The sequence below is a fragment of the Lissotriton vulgaris genome, chromosome 3_1 (genome assembly GCF_964263255.1).
Source record: "Lissotriton vulgaris chromosome 3_1, aLisVul1.2, whole genome shotgun sequence".
NCBI lineage: Eukaryota > Metazoa > Chordata > Amphibia > Caudata > Salamandridae > Lissotriton > Lissotriton vulgaris.
In genome coordinates, this window is record NC_141689.1 from 625,757,704 (window position 1) to 625,780,802 (window position 23,099).

Genomic DNA, 23,099 nt, shown 5'->3' on the forward strand with positions numbered 1-23,099 from the left:
CACAAGTGTGAGCTACTTCCATGCAAGGACCAGGACCCAGACTTCACAAGTGCAGACAGTGATCACACAGGGCTGGAGCCCCAACTTCACAAGTGTGAGCTATGGACACACAATGACGCAACCCAGCATTCACAAGTGTGCACTACAGCTGCACAAGGAACTGGACCCAGGCTTCACAAGTGCAGCCCATGATCACACAAGAGCTAGGGCCCCAACTTCACAAGTGTGAGCTATGGACACACAATTACGTAACCCAGCCTTCACAAGTGTGAGCTACGGCCATACAAGGACCAGGACCCAGACTTTACAAGTGCAGACCATGATCACACAAGAGCTGTGGCCCCAACTTCACAAGTGTGAGCTATGGACACACAATTACGTAACCCAGCCTTCACAAGTGTGAGCTATGGCCACACAAGGACCAGGACCCGAGCTATGGGGCAAACGTTATAAAAGGACACAACTGTGGCACAGGTCCTGGTGCACAAGAGTGGGCCAAACCAACATAAGGACCAGACCCCAGCTTCACAAGTGTGGGCTACAACCATACAAGGACCCAGGCTTCACAAGTGCTGACAGTGATCACACAGTGCTGGTCCCCCAACGTCACAAGTGTGAGCTATAGATACACAATGAGACAACCCAGCCTTCACAAGTGTGAGCTACGGCTATACAAGGACCAGGACCCAGACTTCACAAGTGCAGACAGTGATCACACAGGGCTGGGGCCCCAACTTCACAAGTGTGAGCTACGGCCATACAAGGACCAGGACCCAGCTTGCCGGCGTCGATGGTGGAAGCCTGAGCGCTGAGCTCCGCTGCATCGCCCACTAAATCCTGATAATCATCCTCTGAAAACGGCACCCACGGACTGATAAAGTCGGCCCATAATCCCTAGGCACTGTACACACACTCGGTGCCTGGTGTGGGAGAGTTCTGGCAGCCGGAGCGGCGAACTTCCGAAACTTTGGCGGCGGAGGCTGCAAATCCCCGACCTAGAGTGGAGCCGGCCCCGACTTGCGTCACCTGGCGTGCGGCGTCCTCATGCCACGAGGCTCGGAGCTGCCGCGGATTTGTGAGCTGGCTAAGACCTCCACAGTCTGGGGCGCGGGCGAAGGCAGCGGTGAGTGAGGGGGAGACCCCTGAAGGGAGCAGACACCGAGGGGAACGCTCTACATTTACCTGGACAGCCCAGAACACGACAGGGTGCAGGCGGCGCAGCTGAGCCCGGGAGACGTTACACGGCGCTGGGAGCAACCGCGAGCAGTAATAAAGTGGAGGACATAAAGCAATCGCCTTACCCTCAGATGCACTGGAGAGCAGGTGGGTGCACACGGGGCTGGAGCGAACTTGGGGGCCGGTCTTGTGATTTTGCAACCTTGGAGAGTACTGGAACCAGCTGGGATCTTCTCACCCTCCGTGCTGGCCTCGGCTGGCGAGGCACGGTGCATTCTGGCAGTGGTGCGACCTAACGAACTTTATTGAGGACACCCCGACAGGCTGCGCGGGTCGGTCTGCCCCAGGCGCCATACTGCAGGAACTGGAAAGCACTAGAGGGGACAGGCCCATTGGAGTGCGAGGCGGTGCTGAGCTGGAGCCGGCCCTGGGGGCAGAGTAGTCCCATCAGCACAATTGGTGAAGCGCCCTCCTGAGGGCGCGGTGCTGCCGTTCCGAGGCTGCCGTGGTGGACCCCCTACGCTCAAGCAGGCATATCCTAGACATACAGCTGACCCATAAAGTGACCGCCCCACTGGCTACCTGGACACGTCTCGCGACCCCCCTCCCCACCTCGACACAGTCGGTGAAACCTTCCCTGCAGGCAGAGAGCAGCCCCCCCAGTAAGCAACCCTAGTAGACCGGGTGCGGCCCCGGTGGCGGGAGCACAACATCGAACGGGCCCCTCCTCTCCCCTACGGCGAACGACGCGGAGTAGAACCACAGAGAGTCGTCCCAGCACGATGGGGAAGGGGGATAAGACGCAATCTAAACTACCATTTGAACAGCGTCGTGCGAAGGCCCCAGACTCACAAGACCCGGAAATTGGGCAGCAAACCAGAACTCAAGAAAATTCGATATATTCAGACATTAAGGAATTACTTGTCACTATGGAGAAGGGCTTGCAGGACAGTATGATAGGGACAAAGATAGATGCCCTCTCTTATTGCATGGACAGGATGTCAGAAAGAGTGGACAAGCATGCGGAACGTCTGGATATGTCGGAAAGACGCCTGACTGAAGTCGAGGAAGGGCAAATGGAACTAGACAAAGACCGCAAGCAAGTAGCTAAGATTCTCCAGGTGATACAGGATAGATCGGAGGATTTGGAAGCACGCTCTAGGAGATCCAACATCCGAATCACTGGAGTGGCGGAAACTACACAAACAGGCAAGATGGAACTCTTTGTGGAAAAGCTACTTGCCACCCTGCTGGGAGCTGACGCCTTCTCGCCAATGTTTGTGGTGGAGAGAGCGCACCGCACCTTGGGCCCCAGGCCGCGCCCGGGGGCCCCCCCGAGGACCATAATTGCTAAACTATTAAACTACAGAGACACTGCGCTGCGGGTAGCAAGAGAGAAGGGCAAGCTGCAATTCGAGGGCGCATATATCTCCCTATATCCGCACTTCACTGTGAAAGTGCAGGAAGAGCGGCAGCACTTCGCTCCGTATAAACAGCAACTCCGGGATCTTGGCTTAGACTACGCTATGCTGTACCCAGCGAAGCTAGAATTAACCGACGGGGGCATTCCCACTTCTTCACGGACCCGAAAGACCTCCAAAAGGCACTTAAGACTTGGTCGAAGGAGCAAAGGAACAGCCCTAGGAGCCAACTGGAAGAACAGGAACCTACTAGCCGCTTGGATGAGCAAGAATGACAGTGCAACGACACCTGAGCTGCGCCGATCAATGAATACCTGCGGCAAAATTGAGATGTGATGTGGGAACAGAGACTTCCACATCTGGCACTGCGGTCCTACGGGCAGTAGTGACGCGGGAGGACGTTGGCTGCCTGTGCGGACTCTGGTGCTCCGAGACTTGGTGAGATTTTTCCATGTTATGTTTTGACATTTTATCATTTAGACTTAAATTGGGCCCGCACTGGATCTATACACTCGAGCTCCAGACTTATGCTAGCAATGGAGGAGAATGATGGCCAGTATATGGCAGAGTTGCTGCTCCCGGGAGGGATCAGTAGCTGGCGCGTACAGATACCCTGAAATGGGAGACTTTTCAGAGACATATACTGGGTGATGCAGCTAAGAGCAGGACTGTGACAACTGTTTCACTGTAATAGTTATTTGTTCTAATGTTGGTGACCTCTGCCCCTACGCTGTTAGCACTACGGGTTCCTGCGGGGACCAGTATGGGTCATCTGGGTAATGTTGGGGGGGGGAAGTAATTTCAGTGTGGGACAAGTTGGGGATGGTCTGATGTGGGCGGGGGGGGGGAATTCTGACTGTTGGGGAGACGGGGTGGAAATGTATTATTCTGACATCGACACACTAGATCCGGCGTATCCAAGCACACACAGCTCACAACTCAGCGTAGTTTTTTGTAGACACACATGCACAGCAAGGAGAGACTGTACGAGCAACCTATACACCAAGAGGGCTAGCACGGCACTCCCGAAGAAATGGCAGTTGACGTAGGCGATACGCACGCTAACAAACTCATGGCGCTCACGTGGAACGTGCGCGGTCTAAATGATCACAGGAAAGTGCGCAACGTGCTAGCTTTTCTGCAGCGACATAAAATAGACTTGGCATTGCTTCAAGAGACACATCTACCCATGGACAGCAGGATCCTACATTGTAGGGGACTTGAGGGCAATGTGGCTACTGCTGGCTTTACTACACACGCCAGAGGTGTCATGACGTGGGTGAACCCTAAATCCAACCTCACACAACAAACACTGGAGGTAGACCCGGATGGTCGCTATGTTATTTCCAGATGCACTGGGTTGGGAATGTCCTTAGTCGTAGTCAATACCTATGGGCCTAATTTTGATTCCCCCGAGTTCTATAAGGAGATGGCGAGTAAACTCCGCTCCTACAACACTAATGACCTCTGGTGGGGGGACATGAATCTCACCCTTGATCTTACCCTGGATAGATCTGCTGGCCCGCACCGTAAACCGGCTGCGGCGGCGGTGGAGCTACGGGCCAAAGGGGAGGCTACACCCACTACTCTGCGTATCACAACATTCACACCAGAATCGACTACTGGTTGATCCCAGAATCCAGATCAAGCCTGATTGCCGGCCGTAGTGTTCTCCCCAGAACTCTCTCAGACCACTCGCCTGTGCTCCTGGAGATGGTTGCCCGTAGCCCAACTATCCCGCCTTTCACCTGGAGGTTCCCACCATACTCGTTGCTAGACCCAGTGTTTAGGGGCGAGCTGGCTGCAGCCATAGACCTATTCTTTGATACTAACATAGGCTCAGTCGACAGCTTCCAGACTGTCTGGGAGACATTCAAAGTCTACATCCGAGGGGTAGCGATCTCAAAGCATGCGGGCGTACTGAAGACTCTTCGTACGCGGCTAGCAGACCTTGAGAAACAGCTGGAAGACCTGGAAAAAAGGCAGAGAGACAGTGCGGACTGCGACGTGAGCAATGAAATTAAAGTCCTACTCGAGGAATACCACGACGAAGCAGAGAGGGAGGTCAAACACATGGGAAAGTACGCAACCGCTAGAGTGTATGGGGAGCGCGATAGACCGGGCGCACTGTTAGCCAGAATGATAGGAGGGGGGAGGAAGCGCCAGGTAATCACGGGGGTAAAATCAACCGGGGGTGACACACTCAACGACACAGCAGAAATAGCTCAGGAGTTCAGAACTTACTATACGGCACTATACACAGCGCAGGGGGGAGACCTTGACGAGGACATTGAAGATTACCTGGGACATATAGATCTCCCTTACTTGCCAAACTCAGACAGGGAATTTCTCATGCACCCGATAGAAAAAGATGAAATATTCGAGGCCCTGATGAGCATGAAGTCGGGCAGCGCTCCGGGAGCTGATGGCCTTACAGCAGGCTTCTACAAAGCTTTCAAAGAACAGCTGATTCCGCATTTGTCATCCCTCTTTGATGACATCTGTGCGGAGGGCAAAATGCTGGACTCAATGAGAGAGGCACTACTTGTTACTATCCTTAAACCCGGAAAGCCTAGGGAGGAATGTAGTTCATACCGACCCCTGTCCCTGTTAAACGTGGATGCAAAACTGGTCGCTAAGGTCCTGGCCACTAGACTAACCTTACTGGCTCCCCAGTTGGTAGCCCCGGAACAGGCTGGCTTTATCCCAAGCAGGAATCTAACGTATAATATTCGCATTGTCTTAGGCGCGATGCAACACACTCGCCAAGATAGGACTGCGCTAGCAGTATTCCTTGACATGGAGAAGGCCTTTGATTCTGTGGAATGGCCTTTCATGAGGAGAGTGCTGCAACGCATGGGTCTTGGTCAACCCTTTTTGCAAATGATAGGTGCCTTGTACCACAAGCCGCGAGCCAGAATCAGACTTAACGACTTGGTGACGGACTCATTTCCGATTAATAGAGGCACACGACAGGGGTGCCCACCCTCGCCCCTGCTGTATGCAATGGTTGCTGAACCCTTAGCTTGCGCCCTCCGAGAATACCATGGCAACAAAGGCATCTGTTTCCCAAATTACAAGATAGTGGTCTCGATGTATGCGGATGACACTCTACTATATGTCAGAGAACAAGACAACAACTTGACATCTGTACTGAGGGAGATCGTACGGTTTGGTGCGCTGTCAGGCCTTCGGGTCAACTGGTCGAAATCCCTGGCATTCCCTCTAACTCCTGTTACACTACCTGTGACCATGGAGTACCCACTCACCTGGACTACTGACACGGTTAGGTACCTTGGGATTCAGCTGCACACAGACCCGGAGACCTTATTTAGAGACAACTACGGCACGGCCTTCAGCAAGTTGGAGGACGACGTGACTGCATGGTGCAAACTCCCACTTTCCCTTATTGGGCGGATAGCCATCATGAAGATGGTCGTGCTCCCCAGATTCCTGTTCCTATTCACGTCCATCCCGATGGTGCTCCCCAAAACATTCTTCCAAAGACTACAACAAGAGCTGACTAGGCTAGCATGGGCAGGCGGACAACCAAGGGCGAAATGGTCGCTCCTTACACTACCATACAGCATGGGAGGCCTAGGAGCTCCAGACCTAGAACTGTACTATAGGGTGGCACAGGCGGCGCACCTCCATACTTGGGTGCACGGACACGAAGACATACCACATGTAAAGATGGAGACCTTGTTCGCTGGCCCGCTTGCCCTCCCACACACGATATTTTAAACCACTGACCGCCGCACGGGAGTCCTAGATTCACTTGCAGCTACGAACCATGCATGGAGTAACCTCCTCCAGAGACAGGATGGTGCATTACTATACTCCCCTAGTATGCCCATTGACTGGACAAGGTGGCTCCCCCCACTGCGCGAGAAGGGGACGCTTGAAGCTATGCGGACACTTGGTATTAAGACCGCAGGAGAGCTGTTTGAGGATGGGGTGGTAAAAACTTGGGAGCAGGCACGTGCTGACCGGGAAGACCCTTCTCTGCTGACGAAATTCCACTATTTCAGAGTACGTCATGCCAGTTTAGAACTACTTGGGGAAGATTTGGCGGAGCCACAGGAGGTAAAGGAACTCACGTATGTCATTAAGGCCACAACCTCACAGAAATTACTGACTCACCTATACACTCTATCACAATCACATAGGGAAAACACATATACTAAGTCGAGACTAGCCTGGCAGGTAGATTTAGAAATGACGCTGGACGATGACACTTGGACATATTGCTGCACTAACACCCGAAGAATCTCCCAAAAGGGACGACACAGGCTGGTCCACTTCAAATTTCTTGACCGGATATATTATACTCCGGCCAGACTCTTTAGATATGGCCTTAGACCCACTGCGGACTGTGAGAAGTGTCATTCGCCTGGCACTGACTTCCTCCACCTGGCATGGACTTGCCCAGGAATAAGTGACTTTTGGGTCAAAATCTTTGCAGAACTGAGTAATATCACTAAGATTGTAATTTCCCCTGACCCGGCAATGGCCCTGATAGGGTATACCAAGAAGTTGCCGAAAGCAGTCCGCAGACTGGTTGACATGGGGATCCTGATCGCGCGCAGAGTAGTGGCATGCTGTTGGATGAGGGGACCGAAGCCAACCCCTAAAAGATGGGCACATGATATGATGTACTGCAGCACACAATCCGAGATCTATAGCAAACTCTTACCCCCTTCCAGCAGACTTAAGAACTTTTGAGGGCTTTACCAAACCTATCTGACGGCTAACGCAGACAAAGACCTGGATACAGAGTCACAGGAGGCCCAGGGGGAGAGTGAGTAATACCTGATACATGCGGGATGTCAAGCGTCTTTTCAGACTCTTGGGATTGGTCATGAGACAGGAAAAGGTAGCCTCCTTGCGATTTCAGAATAGAACGGGTAAATGTAACTGTGGTCTTACAACGTCGCCTGCCCTATTGACAGGGTTGTTGGCTATATGGCTGTGTAACTCTTGGAAAAAACGCGGATGGGTGTTTGATTCCACGCTAAACTGACAGTCCAGGTGGTGGGTGGGGGGGGGCTGGAAGGTATGTTCGAAATGGTTGTAACTTGTCTTGAAAACTTCTAAATATAAAATAAAAAAACAAAACAACAAAAAAACAAAACAAGGACCAGGACCCAGAATTCACAAGTGCAGACAGTGATCACATAGGGCTGGGGCCCCAACTTACAATGAGATAACCCAGTCTTCAGGAGTGATCCAGCAGTGGGACGCCATTTGCAGGGTGTCCCCCACTGACCCATACGGCCAGACTGCATTTCTTCTTCTCTGGTCTGTGGCCAAATTGCCAAGGCGCTGGGGCCTGATTGGAGCCCGATTGAGACCCCTTGACAGATTAGAGCAGGCTTGTCTGCCTGCCCGGGGTTAACAGGCGTACAATTTGAATTGGCTCGCTCTCCAGGTCCGGCGCCCGCCTGCAGCTGCAGACCGCGGCTGCCTCCCCCCCTCTTTCCCGGAAGGGTGCGCTGGTGCTGCAGCAGTCCCAGGTTTTCCGCTAATGCCTGGGCACTGTGCTTTTGCCCGCTCTGCTTCCGTCACGATCCGGCCCAGCGCCTGCTTCCCACAGCGCCGAACCTTTGACTCTGCGGTCCTGGGCATTTCTGCCACTGATGAGGCCTCCTCTGTCTCCTTCCATGACGTGGCCCGGCGCCCGCTTGCCATGGCGTCGAGCCTCTGATGCTGCCACTGCCAAACCTCTTCACACGGAAGGCAGTTTCAGATTAGGAGTCCGCCTTCAAAATACTGCAAAACGCGCTATTGTAAGCGCCAGGAACGTTCTATCCTAGCCAAGACATTGTTAACTCCTTAAAGGGTCCTGGGCTAAGTTCCCAAGCTGTTTAAAATGGCGGCGCCCTGAAATGCATCTTAAGCCATTTCCCACCGCCCCTGTAACCATACCTCTAAATGAAGCTGATCTACAAACGCTACCAAAAGAAATTAAATGTATTTCTGCCCTCAAGTGTGTGCTGGCCTTTGAAGATTACCTGTTCATTTTTGCCTGTACACTATATGCCATTCAATGCCTGACTAAAATGGCGACAATCCAAGACAACCTGATTTGCCTCACAATGCCTGACCTTAAGATGGCGCTGTCTCAAAACGTTATTGTCTAAATCTTTATTGTGCAACATCACAGTTTACACTGCTATGCCTGTATTCTCACCTATTCTTTTTTTTATAGTGTAGGTCACAACTTCATCTGATCGCAACTACACTAGGGTCTTTCATGACCCATTTTTACTCATTTTGAAGACCTCCTTAATATCAGATCTTACCCTACTACTCACATTAGTGCCATTCCCCAACAGTCATGGCACGTCCTGTCTTGACGTGGTCAGGGGAAAATTCCTACACGCTGGTCTACCCCCCATCCTCTACAAAAGCGCTGCTAAATCTTTCAAGCACGCCACCCAAAAAAGCCACCCTGAGATGCTGATATCCGACCTGCGCTTCCACGCAGACAGTGGCATTTGCATAAATGACTTTATCTTCTATTCCAGAAGAACAGCTGCCTGGTGCAAAACCTTGGCGCACCTTCTTAACGTTCGCTCAACCAGAAACATTCCTTATGGGCACAAACCACCATTGCTCCCTCTTCTACAATACAAGCGGACCTCACCATCACCCTCTACAAAAATGGCATTGTTCTGATCCAAGCCTCAACCAATAATCTTAATAAATTTGCAGACCTTTTCATCATCCTCAGAAAACATGTGCGCAACACAAATAGGGTAATTAACACCTGCACCAAAGACCCACCGTCCTGCCAGCCTAATGGGCCCAGTCACCTGCATTCCCCCCACAACACAAATAGGGTAATTAACACCTGCACCAAAGACCCACCGTCCTGCCAGCCTAATGGGCCCAGTCACCTGCATTCCCCCACAGTACGGAAAGCGTTGGATACCGTGGGGTTAAAAATTACTATTGCCACTCCAGAGAGTGCAACTGTAGGGAAAATGTTGGATAGCGGGAGAGTAAAAATTACTATTCCCACTCTAGAGAGTGTAACAGTAGGGAAAGCGTTGGATAGTGGGAGGTTAAAAATTACTATTCCCACTCCAGTGAGTGCAACAGTAGGAAAAGCGTTGGATAGCGTAGGGGTTAAATTACTATTCCCACTCCAGAGACTGCAAAAGTAGGGAAAGCACGGGATAGCAGGAGGGTAAAAATTACTATTCCCACTCCAGAGAGTGCAACAGTAGGGAAAGCGTTGGATAGCGTTGGGGTAAAAATTACTATTCCCACTCCAGAGAGTGCAACAGTAGGGAAAGCATTGGATAGCGTTGGGGTAAAAATTACTATTCCCACTCCAGAGAGTGCAACAGTAGGAAAAGTAATGATTTAATATTTAAATAGGAATAAAATTATTATCAATACCAATAAAAAATGTAATTAAAATTAATTACCAATCACAAAATATTTAATAATTAATTATTTATAAATGCCAATAAATATTTTTTATTACACATTCATTACCTTCTAATAATTATTTAACTAATTAATTTTCAATCCCAAAAATGTAATAATGAATACAAATTTTACCAATTAATAATTAAATAACAATACATTATTTATCAATACACACACATATAATTTCAATAATTACTTAATTACAATTAAATCACTTCACACCCTATTCCCCTATAACCCACAACCCACTCCAAATAATTAATTAATACAATTAACAATTATTTAGCAATACATTAATTATCAACACAAATAAATTAAAATAAATATTTAGTTAATTGCAATTAAATCACTTCCCACCCTATTCCCCTATAAACCCACAACCCGCTACAGAACTAAAACGCAAAATTAAATTAAAATTAATTAATAATTCATAAAAATTAATATTTAATTTACTATAATTAAATTACTTCCCACCCTATTCCCCAATAAACCCACAACCCGCTACGGAATTAAATTATGCAAAAATTAAATAAAATAACATTCATTACTTTAAAAAAATTAAACATACATTACAAAAAATATATATAATTTTAACACATATACAGAGCAAAAACTAGTCATCAATCAAGTTGACTGCGATAACATACAGAGCTTCTTCCTAACTAAAGTCGGAGACATCGTCACAGCTATTAGGAATACGCACATTACCCCATGCATGTTCTCAGTGGAGGAGGAGCCTTTTGACTCTTTGGGCTTCTCTCTGTCTCAGCTCCCTCTGCTCGAATCACATGACCTGGCTCATTTACTGGCTAAAGTGAATCTGGGTCACCTGAGGACCTGTGTCCTCCAAAGGTGTTCAAATCGATCATTCCTTTCGTGGAGGCTCCTTAAATTTCTGAGGTACTGTTCCTGAGGTCAAAGAGAGATTCAGAACAGACAGCACCTCAGAAATTTAAGGAAGCTATAGTACTTCCGCTGCTGAAGAATGTTGGGGCAGATACTAGGAACCTGAAAAACTATAGCCCCATTTCTCAACTCGTGTTCCTGGCCAAGGTACTTGAACAGCATGTCCTCAGAGCCCTTGCGTTATATACTGAACAACACCACCTGCTGCATCATTGGCAAGCTGAGATAGTTATGCTCTTAGTCTTGGACGATCTACGACTGGCAGCAGACAAGAAGATCCACTCAGCCTTAATCCTACTTAATCTCTCAGCCGCCTCTGATACGGTGAACCATGGGCAGCTATTTGTTCTTATGCGGCGGTGGGAGTCACTGGGACGGCCCTCCAGTGGTTCACTTCATTCTTGGAGGACTGCCGGCAGAGGGTCCAATTAGGAGACCTCATGTCTAAGCAGGGCAACCTTCGCTGTGGGGTTCCGCAGGGCTTGGCATTGTTACTCCTGCTTTTCAACATCTATCTTCAACCTCTGATTGAGGCTCTGGCAAAGGCAGACTGCCAGGTTTTTAACTACGCAGACAATACTCAGCTCATAGTCCGCATCGATAACTCCTGTGACTCTCAGCAGAATGTCCAGAACATCCTCCGGTACACCATGAATTGGATTACCTCCAATTCTTTAAAGGTGAATCCCGATAAGACAGAAGTTCTGGTACTTTCCCCTGTTTCCTCCCCTTGGTCCAGCCTTTCTTGGCCCAAGAGCTTGGCACTACTCCAACGCCAGTGCCAGCCATGAAAAGTCTGGGTATCAGACTGGACCCCGGATTGACCATGAAGACCCAGGTGTCTGCTGTCGCCGGAAGCTGTATTGGGCTGATGCTCCAACTTCGGAAATTATCGACCCTCCTGTCTTCCACCACCATGCAGGCGGTGGTGACTGCTTTAATACTATCCCATTTAGATTATGGCAATGCAGTTTACATTGGCCTTCCTGGTACTCCTCTGAAGAAACTCCAGGTGGTCATGAATGACGCAGCAAGGCTGGTATTTAAACTGCCTCATAGAGTACATGCTACCCCCTTGCTGCGTCAACTGCACTGGCTCCCTATTAAACAAATGGTAATCTTCAAGGGCTTGTGCATTGCACACACATCCCTGTTTGGTGAAGCCCCTAAATATATCAAAGACCGTTTGAAGCCTTATGTACCGGCCCACCATCTTCGCTCATCACAGGCCAGTCTTCTTGCCTGCACTCGTGTCAGTATGGCGACATTTGGAGGCCGGGCCTTTTTGGTATGCGTTCCCCAGATGTGGAATAAGCTACCAGATGACATGCGCAGGGAAGATAGACTGCTCCCATTTAGTAGAAGGCTCAAGACGAAACTGTTCTTAGAGGCATTTGATCAGGCCTAGGAGGAATATGTCAAGCTCAGTAGCGTAACGGAACTCGGACTGTCGTTCTATGTTGCAGCTCTTAGAGACCTTTGGGTGATTAGCGCTTTATAAATGTAGTCTAACATTAAAATTTAACATTAACATACACTAGCATACATAACACAAAAAAAATCGATATTATGGAAAACGATATTTTAAATTCTTTATTATGGAAATCGATATTTTAAAATCTCAATTTCGATATTCTATTCAACTATATTTTCGTAATTCGATATTCTCGCCTATCTATATTTTTAATTCGATATTTTGGCCAGTCGATATTTCAAATTCGATATTTTGGGTGTTTACCGTTCTTCCAATCCCCCCCAGCATGCCTACTGACCCCAATTATGGACGCTCCCCTATACCCTTTATTCCCTCCTTCCCAGCACCCCCCACCTACAAGGAGACAGGTACGCTCCCATTGACCCAAGACTCAGTCCAAACTAACTCTCAAATTGCTCCCAACACTGATCATCCTTAGCGTTATAGCTCGTCCACCGGTACCTCCAACCTCTGACCTCCTCCCCGCCAGCCATCCACCAAAATCGCGAGCTAGATGCTCCTCCAAAGACCCTGGATTCTGCTCAAACCAACCTATCTCCCCTTCCACCCTTACATACCTCCTGGACTACTCCTGAACCTTTGCCCCCTTGCCCTCTAGCACCCCCAGCTTATATTGATCTCGAAACTCTGCACTCCAGAGCAATTAAACTAACCCAGAGCATCCATAGCTCCATTCTGGACCTTGTGAACCTCCTTCACCTGGCCGAGCTCTCTTGCTAACCTCAAGTCATCTCATACCTCCCACCCACCGATCAACGAGCCTCCCAAGCATCCACTCCGCTACCTCTGAGACATCTTCACCCAAGCAAACAACCTTGCCACCTCTCAGAGGAGGAATCCTGAGCTCAAGCACTCTCCTACAACTCTACCACCGCTACCTCTAATCCTCTAGACCATACGGGAAACAAAATCCTAGCCATCCTCCGAGAGCACAACTCTGCCCAAGCCATCCCTTTTCCACGAGATACGAGTCCTGGACACCCCATTAGCACGGTCACCATCAACCCCAACAGGCCATCTATCCTTCATAACAGAAGTGTGATGAAAAGCAATCTCACGCCTGCAGTCCAGACCCCTTATACCCCCCAGATCGCTCCATCTGGTCTCTTAATCAATTGCCATTCAGCAGTCAAGCATGCCGCTGATATTGCTGATCTCATCCTGAACAAAAACCTAGACCTAGCTATACTAACAGAATCTTGGCTCAATGAATACTCATCCCCTTGCCTGGACTTATTAGTCCCTCCCAATTACAACATCACCAGACTGGACAGACATTCCAACAGGAAAGGAGGAGGCATTGCCTGCATCTACCAACCCCCCCTCCTTGTCACAGAACTCTTGGCGGACACCACTGAGTCCTGCGAATATCTCGCACTCTCCAATTGCAGCAACTCATTACATCTTTGCAACTTGCACATTTTTTACCACCCTCCAGGCTCCAACGACTCTTTCACTGATCACCTCTTGGAAATCATCACAACTAAGATTTCCTCCAATGCCAAAGAGATTTTCCTGGGTGATTTCAACCTGCACTGGAATGACACTAAAGATCCCTATGTCAATGCCATCAAAGACCTCTTAACCGACCAAGCACTGACTCAAGCCTGCTCTCTACCAACCCACTCAAAAGGGGCCCTCCTTGACTGGACCATTTCTAAGGAATCCTCAGTCAAGCTTACCTCCATAGAACCATGTGACTGATCTGACCACCACTCCATCTCCTTCATGTTACCTGAGACCCGCAAGACTAAGACACCGCAATCGGTCTGGATTCAGACCGGGGCATAGCACTGAAATTATTATGCTCCACATCATGGATGATGCCCTCCAAGCCCTAGACTAAGGCAAAAACCTGCCTTCTAATCCTCTTAGACCTATACTCTGCCATGATAAACTACTTGAATGCCTCAATCTCAGGATAGCTCTGGATGGTGTAGTCCTAGAAAGGTTCTGGTCCTTCCTCCATAACCGATCTCAGAGATTCCTCATTAACGGCAACCTATCAGCTCCCACCCCGGTCACAGTTGGAGTCCCCAAGGCTCAACCCTGTCCCCCACACTCTTTAATCTTTACTTAGATCCACTCACCAAAGTTCTTCGTACCGCCAACATCTCTTACCATATGTACGCGGACGATATCCACATATAAATCAATATCTTTTCGCTCGAGGAGGTCCTCTTCCTGAATGAGACCCTGAAACTGACTGTCCAATGGCTAGCCGCTAACCAACTCAAACTCAACGCAAAGAAAACTGAATTTCTCCTAATCTCCCCTTCAAAAGCCAACCCAGAGAATCAGATGTGGATCAAGGCCATCACAGCCCTAAACTGCCCGTTAATCATTGTGGACTCTGCCAAATCCCTGGGCATAATTCTCGACTGTAACCTGAACATGCGAGACCACGATAACTCGATGGCTAAAGCAGTTAGATTCCACCTGAGCTACCTATGGGAGCTGAAACCTTTCATCGATGCTCCTGACTTAAAAATGGCAGTTCAAGCACTAGTCATCTCTAGACTGGAATATGGATTTTCCACCCTTACTGGTCTACCCAAGATCTCCTTAGCACCTCTAAAAGCCTGCCTCAACGTGGCCACCAGACTACTCACCGGCACCAGGAAATTCAACCACATCTCTTCCCACATGAAAGTGCTGAACTTGCTCCCTCTAGAGGCCAGAATTCAGTTGAAACTGGCATGCATTACGCACAGGGCTCTATACTCAAACTCCCCTGCTTATCTGGCACAGAAACTAGTGGCATCTGGAGGAAGCAGGAACTCCCGGTCCGCTAGAAACCTCTTACCGCAACCCGCCTTTTTTCAGAAAAAAAAGAGCCTACAATAGGGTGTTCACTGGGGCAGCACCAAGAATTTGGAACTCTTTCCCACCCATCAGAAGAATCCCTTCTCTAGCACGTTTCAAGAAGGAGGCCAAAACAATTCCTCATGGGTAAATTCCTCGTCCAATGCCTGCCCTCAACCACCACACTGTGCCTGATGAATCTAAGACTATCGCTTCTTCCTCACATCACCAACTCTCCCCGCAGAGAATATGTGGGGCCTTTGTTTTTACTGACTTTAACTATGATTGCAATCATACATTTGTATACCCCTTTTTCCCCTATGTTCTCAACACCCCTGTCCTCGCCAACCCTTTGTATAGTTTTGTATATTTCTGCACTTTAGACTTTGTTTGTTCACCTCTGTATATCATGTAAAGAGCTCTGATACCCTTACGGGTCAAGTTCGTGCTCTATAACACATTAAAATAAAATAAATAATAAATAAAAATTCACAAGTGTGAGCTGCAGCCATACAAGGACCAGGACCCAGGCTTTACAAGTGCAGACTGTGATCACACAAGGGCTGTGGCCCCAACTTCACAAGTGTGAGCTTTAGACACACAATGGCATATCCCAGCCTTCACAAGTGTGAGCTTCAACCATACACTGACCAGGACCCAGGCTTCACAAGTGCAGACCGTGAACCCACAAGGGCTGGGGCCCCAACTTCACAAGTGTGAGCTGTAGACACACAATGAGATAACCCAGCCTTCACAACTGTGAGCTACGGCCATGCAAGAACCAGGACCCAGGCTTCACAAGTGCAGACCGTGAACACACAAGGGCAGGGGCCCCAACTTCACAAGTGTGAGCTATAGACACACAATGAGATAACCCAGCCTTCACTAGTGTGAGCTACGGCCATTCAAGGACCAGGACAGGGGCTTCACAAGTGCAGACAGTGATCACAGAAGGGTTAGCTATAGACACACAATGTTATGTTATGTTATGATGTATTTATGGCGCACACGGAAATCAAGAGTGTCCCGGCGTGGAGTGCTAGTGTCGGAAGCAGAGGAGGCTAAGCATACATAGGCTTAATCAAAAAGCAGGCTTTTGAGATGCTTCTTGAACAGCCTAGTATCTTGGATGTTGCGCAGTTCCAGCGGAAGAGAATTCCAAGCATCAGCCGCCTTAAAAGATCGGGAGCTGCCCTCCATACGAGAAAGGTTCAAGCAGGGGATGACTTCCAGACGCTGCGCAGCGTAACACAGGCGCCTTTGAGGAACATAGAAGGCGAAGCGTCTCCTTAGGTAAAGTGGCCCCAATCCTTGTAGAGCTCCATACAGCAAAGTGAGGGCTTTAAACTGGACACAGGGGGCCACGGGAAGCCAATGGAGATCCCGTATGTGTTGATTCATGCTTGATCTTCCTGGGATACCACGCAGAACCCTAGCAGACGCATTCTGTATTGTTTGCAATTTTTTTAGATGGTAGCCAGGCAAGCCAATGTACAAAACATTGGCATAGTCAATGCATGACAGGATTAGAGCATGAGTCACCATTTCCTTAGCTGGCCGAGGTAACAGGGGAAAAAAAAATCTGAGTGATTTCAGTATGCCAAAGCACACTCCGAAAGTTTCTTTATCTGCAGTGAGAACCTGAGGTCTTCACTAATCCAGACCCCCAAGTTCTTAGCAGGGTTGCCAACAGAATTGGACGGGGGTTTTCATTGGGCCAAAGAGCCTCACTAAAATGCAGGGGGAAGGATCAGTACAGCCCTCACTATTTTATACCCCCCAGGAATGGCTAACTCAATAGCTGGTGCGGAAAACTCATTCAGCCATGCCAATGAAATAACCCAGCCTTCACCAGTGTGAGCTAGGGCCATACAAGGGCCAGGACCCAAGCTTCACAAGTGCAGACAGTGATCACACAGGGCTGGGGCCCCAACTTCTCAAGTGTGAGCTATGGACACACAATTACGTAACCCAGCCTTCACAAGTGTGAGCTACGGCCATACAAGGACCAGAACCCAGGCTTCACAAGTGCAGACAGTGATCACAGAAGGGCTATAGTCCCAGGTTTACAAGTGTGGGCTATTGCCCCAGTTTCACAAGTGTGAGTTACGGTCATACAAGTCCTAGGGCCAAGTTTCATATGTGCAGTGATCACACAGGGCTGGGGCCCCAACTTCACAAGTGTGAGCTATAGACACACAATGACATAACCCAGCCTCCACAAGTGTGAGCTACGACCATACAAAGACCAGGGCCCGACTTCACAAGTGCAGACTGTGATCGCCCAGGGTTATGGCCATGGCTACACAAGTGTGAGCTACTGACACACAATGAGATAACCCAGCCTTCACAAGTGTGAGCCTTTGGCCATACAAGGACCAGAACACAAGCTTTGCAAGTGCAGACAATGATCACACATGGCTGGAGCCCCAACTTCACAAGTGTTAGCTATGGACACACAATGATGTTACCCAGCCTTCACAAGTGTGAGCTACTGCAATACAAGGACCAGGACCCAAGCTTCACAAGTGCAGACTGTGATCACACAAGGGTTGTGGCCCCAACTTCACAAGTGTGAGCTACGGCCATACAAGAACCAGGACCCAGGCTTCACAATTGCAGACAGTGATCACACAAGGGCTATGGTCCCAGCTTAACAGGTGTGGGCTATTGCACTGGTTTCACAAGTGTGAGCTACAGCCATACAAGTACCAGGCCCAAGGTTCATATGTGTAGTGATCACACAAGGGCTTTGGCCACAACTTCACAAATGTGAGTTATAGGCACACAATGAGATTACCCAGCCTCCACAAGGGTGACCTTCGGCCATACAAGAACCAGGACCAAGGCTTCACAAGTTCAGACAGTGATCACACAAGGGCTATGGTTCCAGCTTAACACGTGTGGGCTATTGCCCTGGCTTCACAAGTGTGAGCTATGGCCATACAAGTACCAGGACCGAGGTTCACATGTTCAGTGATCACACAAGGGCTGTGGCCACAACTTCACAACTGTTAGCTACAAACAAGCAATGAGATAACTCAGCCTTCAAAAGTGTAAGCTAGGGCCATAAAAGGACCTGGACCCAGGCTTCACCAGTGCAGACAGTGATCACACAAGGACTATGGTCCGGCTTCACAAGAGTGAGCTATGAGCACACAATGACATACCCAGCCTTCACAAGTGTGAACTAGGGACATTAAAGGATCAGGACCCAGGCTTCACAAGGCAAAAAGTGATTACACAAGTTTGGCAACAGGCTTCACAAGTGCAGACCGTGATCACACAGTCAGGGTCTGTGGCCACAACTTCACAACTGTGAGATACAGACAAACAATGAGATAACTCATCCTTCAAAAATGTGAGCTACGGCCATACAAGAGCCAGGACCAAGGCTTCACAAGTACAGACCATGATCACACAAGGGCTATGGCCCGGCTTCACAAGAGTGAGCTATGGAAACCCAATGGCATAACCCAGCCTTCACAAGTGTAAACTACGGCCATACAAGTACCAGGACCCAGGCTTCACAAGTGCAGACAGTGATCACACAAGGGCTATGGCCACTCCTCACAAGTGTGGCCTATGGCCTGGCTTCACAAGTGTGAGCTATGGACACACAATGAGGTAACCCAGCCATCTCAAGTGTGAGCTATAGCCATACAAGGACAAGGACAGACACTTCACAAGTGCAGACTGTGATCCCACAGGGCTGGGATGGAGCCCCAACTTCACAAGAGCGAGCTATGGTCACACAATGACATAACCCAGGCTTCACAAGTGTGAGCTACGGCCATGCAAGAACCAGGACCCAGGCTTCACAAATGCAGACAGTGATCACACAGGACTAGGGCTCCACTTCACAAGTGTGCTCTATGGACACACAATGATGTAACTCAGCCTTTACAAGTGTGAGCTACGGCCATACTTCACAAGTGCAGACAGTGATCACACAAGTGTGAGCTAAAGATACACAATGAGGTACCTCAGCCTTCGCAAGTGCGGGCTATGGCCCCGGCTTCATAAGTGTGACATTAGGCCATACAAGGACCAGGACCAAGGCATCCCAATTGAAGATAGTGATCACACAAGGGCTATGGCCCTGGCTTCACAAATGTGAGCTATGACCTCAGCTTCACAAATGTGAGCAACGCTATACAAGGACCAGGACCGAGGCTTCACAAGTGCAGATAGTGATCACACAAGGTCTATGGCCCCGGCTTCACAAGTGTAAGCAACGTCCAGACAAGGACTCAGTTTTCACAAGTGTGAGTGACTGCCATACGGAATTTAAGCTTCACACATGTGGGATACAGCCCTACAGAGACATGGGTTGGGCAGATAAGGACTAGGGCAGGTCACACAAGGATAAGACCCAGCTTCACATGTGTGGTCTACTGCCACACAAGCTCGAGGGCCCATACTTCACAAGTGTGGGCTAGGACTATTGTTCCACAAAACCATGACAACAGGATTTTGGCGATGTTGATATCATATAAACTGAAGGTTGACCAGTGAGCTTCTTTTTTTGGACAGGAGTGTGTTCATCCATCAAAATGTGAAGCCGTAAGGAGAGGTAGGGTGATAGCGGCTCTTCTAAGCTCATTTCCCAGTGAGTTGACTTTGGCTGTGAAGAAAGATAAGAATTCTTCACAGTTTATTAGGGATTTTGTTGCTTCTTTAGAGGATTTGGCCAATATATTTGATTGTTGTTTTACCATTTCGAATATTAACAATAGAGGGGAGGTAGAGTATATAGATAGGATTCTCACTCCACGGGCACTGTTAATTAAACAAAAAGAATGCTACTCAGGGTGGACAGGAGGAGTGTAACCACAAGGATGGGGAACACTCGGTGTTTTGTAAAATACCCCTCACACACCAACAGGCCCCTTGGTGTCATGCTTCATCATCGGGGTCTTCGCACCCCACTAAAGAGATGCGGCGTGCTGCGACCTGCGACTACGCGGGAGCACTGTCAGGGTTGACTATGTGTGGTGTGTGTGAGGTGTAAGTGATAGGGTATTTGTAAATGTGAGTTGTGGGGTATGGTGAAGGTTAAAAAGTACCTGGCTCGTAGGTTCTAGGGAAAAAACTTTATTCAAAACCTCGGGCTGGTACTAGTAAAAGAAGTGCAATGTGAGGTTAATTGTCATAATTATGGACATTACCTCTGGTGTGCGTCGACATGTTTCGGAACTGGTGTTCCTTCTTCAGGACGGGGGCACAACTTCCCCACCTTACTCACGTATTTTTATAGAATTTTTTTTTTTTTTTTCTTTGGGTGTAAAAAATAAAAGTGAAATTATTTACAGTGATGGACTAAGGCTATAGTGTGCCTACAGCGGTATAGATCTATGCAGTTGCATGACCTAAAAAAGAAAAGAAAAATAAATAAATTTGGTTGCCTCAATGGGCTGGCTGAAACAGGTGCAGTCACCTGGGGCCCCAAATGGTTTTGTGATCCTGTAAAGGAGAAAGACAAACAGAACACATAACATAAATGACACATATAAGTTTGAAGTAGCTCTGTGAACATACTCATTATTTTGTATTTTCTTGCTTCATGAGCATTTCCAGAACGTCAGGGTTGGTTGATAGATTCGTAATCTATATGGATAAAGAAGTGGTTTCAGTATCCTTTACTCACTGTTTAGGTCGAGAATGGTGAGTTCTGATTGTTTTGCCTATCCAATACTCACAGAATCCGCCAGAGATTACCTCCTTGTACCCCCTAACGCTGCTCCGCTGATAATGGCTAGCGATCAGCGCTCTGTCTTATATAGGTCTTGTTTTGCTGATTGATTGCTCTGTAATTCGCTAATTGTCGGATGTATGGCGAAACCCATATAAGGAAAATCCGACGGTGCACCTATCAGAATAGTGGCCTCGTTCCCAAAGTGCCGGGTGTGCACTGTGCGCACGTTTCTTAGACTAGCGTTTGATAGTTACGCTTCGCGCATGCGCATTCAATACCATCGGGTCCCTAGTGGCTCCGTAGGCGCATGCGTGTACTTGCATCTCCGTGATGCTAGTTCTTGCGCATGCGGGCACATGTTCTTAATCTGCGTGTGTTAGTACCTTCGTCGGAGCGCATTATGTTCCAATTGGTTCCAGTATTAAACATAAGTTATACGGTTCTGAAGGTCTACAGGCTGACTAGCAGGAAAATGTTAAAGTAGGCACCAGTATTCTATTCTAGTGGTGTTGCTCAGACTAGGTAGTGTGAATTATGGGGAATGGTAGTTATGTTAGGGGCAGTATTTCAGGATGTTGGTAGGTGGTATCTCGAATGGCCATGAGTACTGTTCATAACAATTAGGTATGGTGTCAAAACGTGAGTAGCCAGAAGTATTATAGTCTCTCAAGGAAATACAGTTATCTTTTTTAATTCGTACTTGACAATTGGCCCCATGGAACGTCATCATTGAGGCCATTCGTGTGGGTGCTCAGACGGAAAACCCATCGTTGTTCCTTTTGAAAAAGGCCAATTTCAGATGGCAAACGTTCAATTATTGTCCATCATAGGTCATTGACACAATGTTGTTTTTCAAAAAAATGGGACGCCATTTTTGTCGTTGATTTTTTACAGCGTATGTTGCTCTTGTGTTCTCCCATTCTCACTTTCACAGGTCTGGTGGTCATGCCAACATACTCAAGGCCCCACGGGCATGTTATCATGTAGACGACATTTTTCGTGTTGCAATTCGTAAATTGCCGTTGCTCCCATGTTGTTCCGTTTCTGAAGGTCAGGGCATTGCTTTTTTGAGTCAGATGGCAGCTGCTGCAATTACCACATGGAAAGTGTCCTTGGAGTCCAATTGTGGTCTGTCTACTCGTCAGATTTTGTCGTGGTCTGGTGTGGACCAATATATCCTTGATGTTTCTTCCCCTGCGATGTGCATGCATAGGTTTCTCAAACTCTAGGTTTCCACAGATCAGTATCCTCCAATGTTTGTCTATGATCTTCGACACCTCATTAGACATGGTCGTGTAGGTCGTGACACATATTGGTCTTTTATTTACTCCTTTGTCATGTGGTCTGTCTTCTAGGAGTGCGTCTCTATGGTTGTTCTTGGCCCTTTTCATCGCCCTGTCGATGGTTCTGATGGGGTATTGTCTTTGTATCAATTTTATTTTCAGAACTTTTGCTTGTGTATTGAATTGGTTCAGTTCCGTACAGTTGCGTCGGAGACGCAGAAATTGTCCATACGGTAGATTCTCCCTAAGGTGTCTGGGATGGAAGCTGTCATATCGTAACAGGCAGTTTCAGGAGGTTGGCTAGAAATGAGTCGTACTTTTTAGTCTGCCATCTTCAGTATAGATGTTAAGTTCCAGGAATATCATCGATGTGTTAGAGATAGTACTTGTAAATTTCAGGTATATGTTTTGGGTATTTAACCAGGTCACAAAATTGGAAGCACTATCAAAATCCCCATCCCAAATGATGAAAATGTCATCAATATATCTTTTCCAGGTATTGATGTGAGACTTGTATGGATTGTCTATGTGCAGGATTCTGTGCTGTTCCATATGGTGAGCATACAAACCAGCCAGACTTGGAGCAAATGAACTTCCCATACTTGTTCCATGGGTCTGTAGGTAGATGGTCTGGTTGTATTGAAAGAAGTTCTCTTTTAAGGCCAGAGAGATGCATTCCAGCACCAAATTTCTCGGAGTTTGGTACTTCCATGGGTTACTGAAAAGTACTTCCTCTATGATTTGGAGTGTTTCTTCATGAGGAAGGCTAGTATATAAACTCTCTACGTCAAGACTTAGTAGGAGTTGTTTTGAAGGATCAAAAGTTTTTTCTTCAAGTAGCTGCAGTACTGACTTAGTGTCCTTTAGATAGG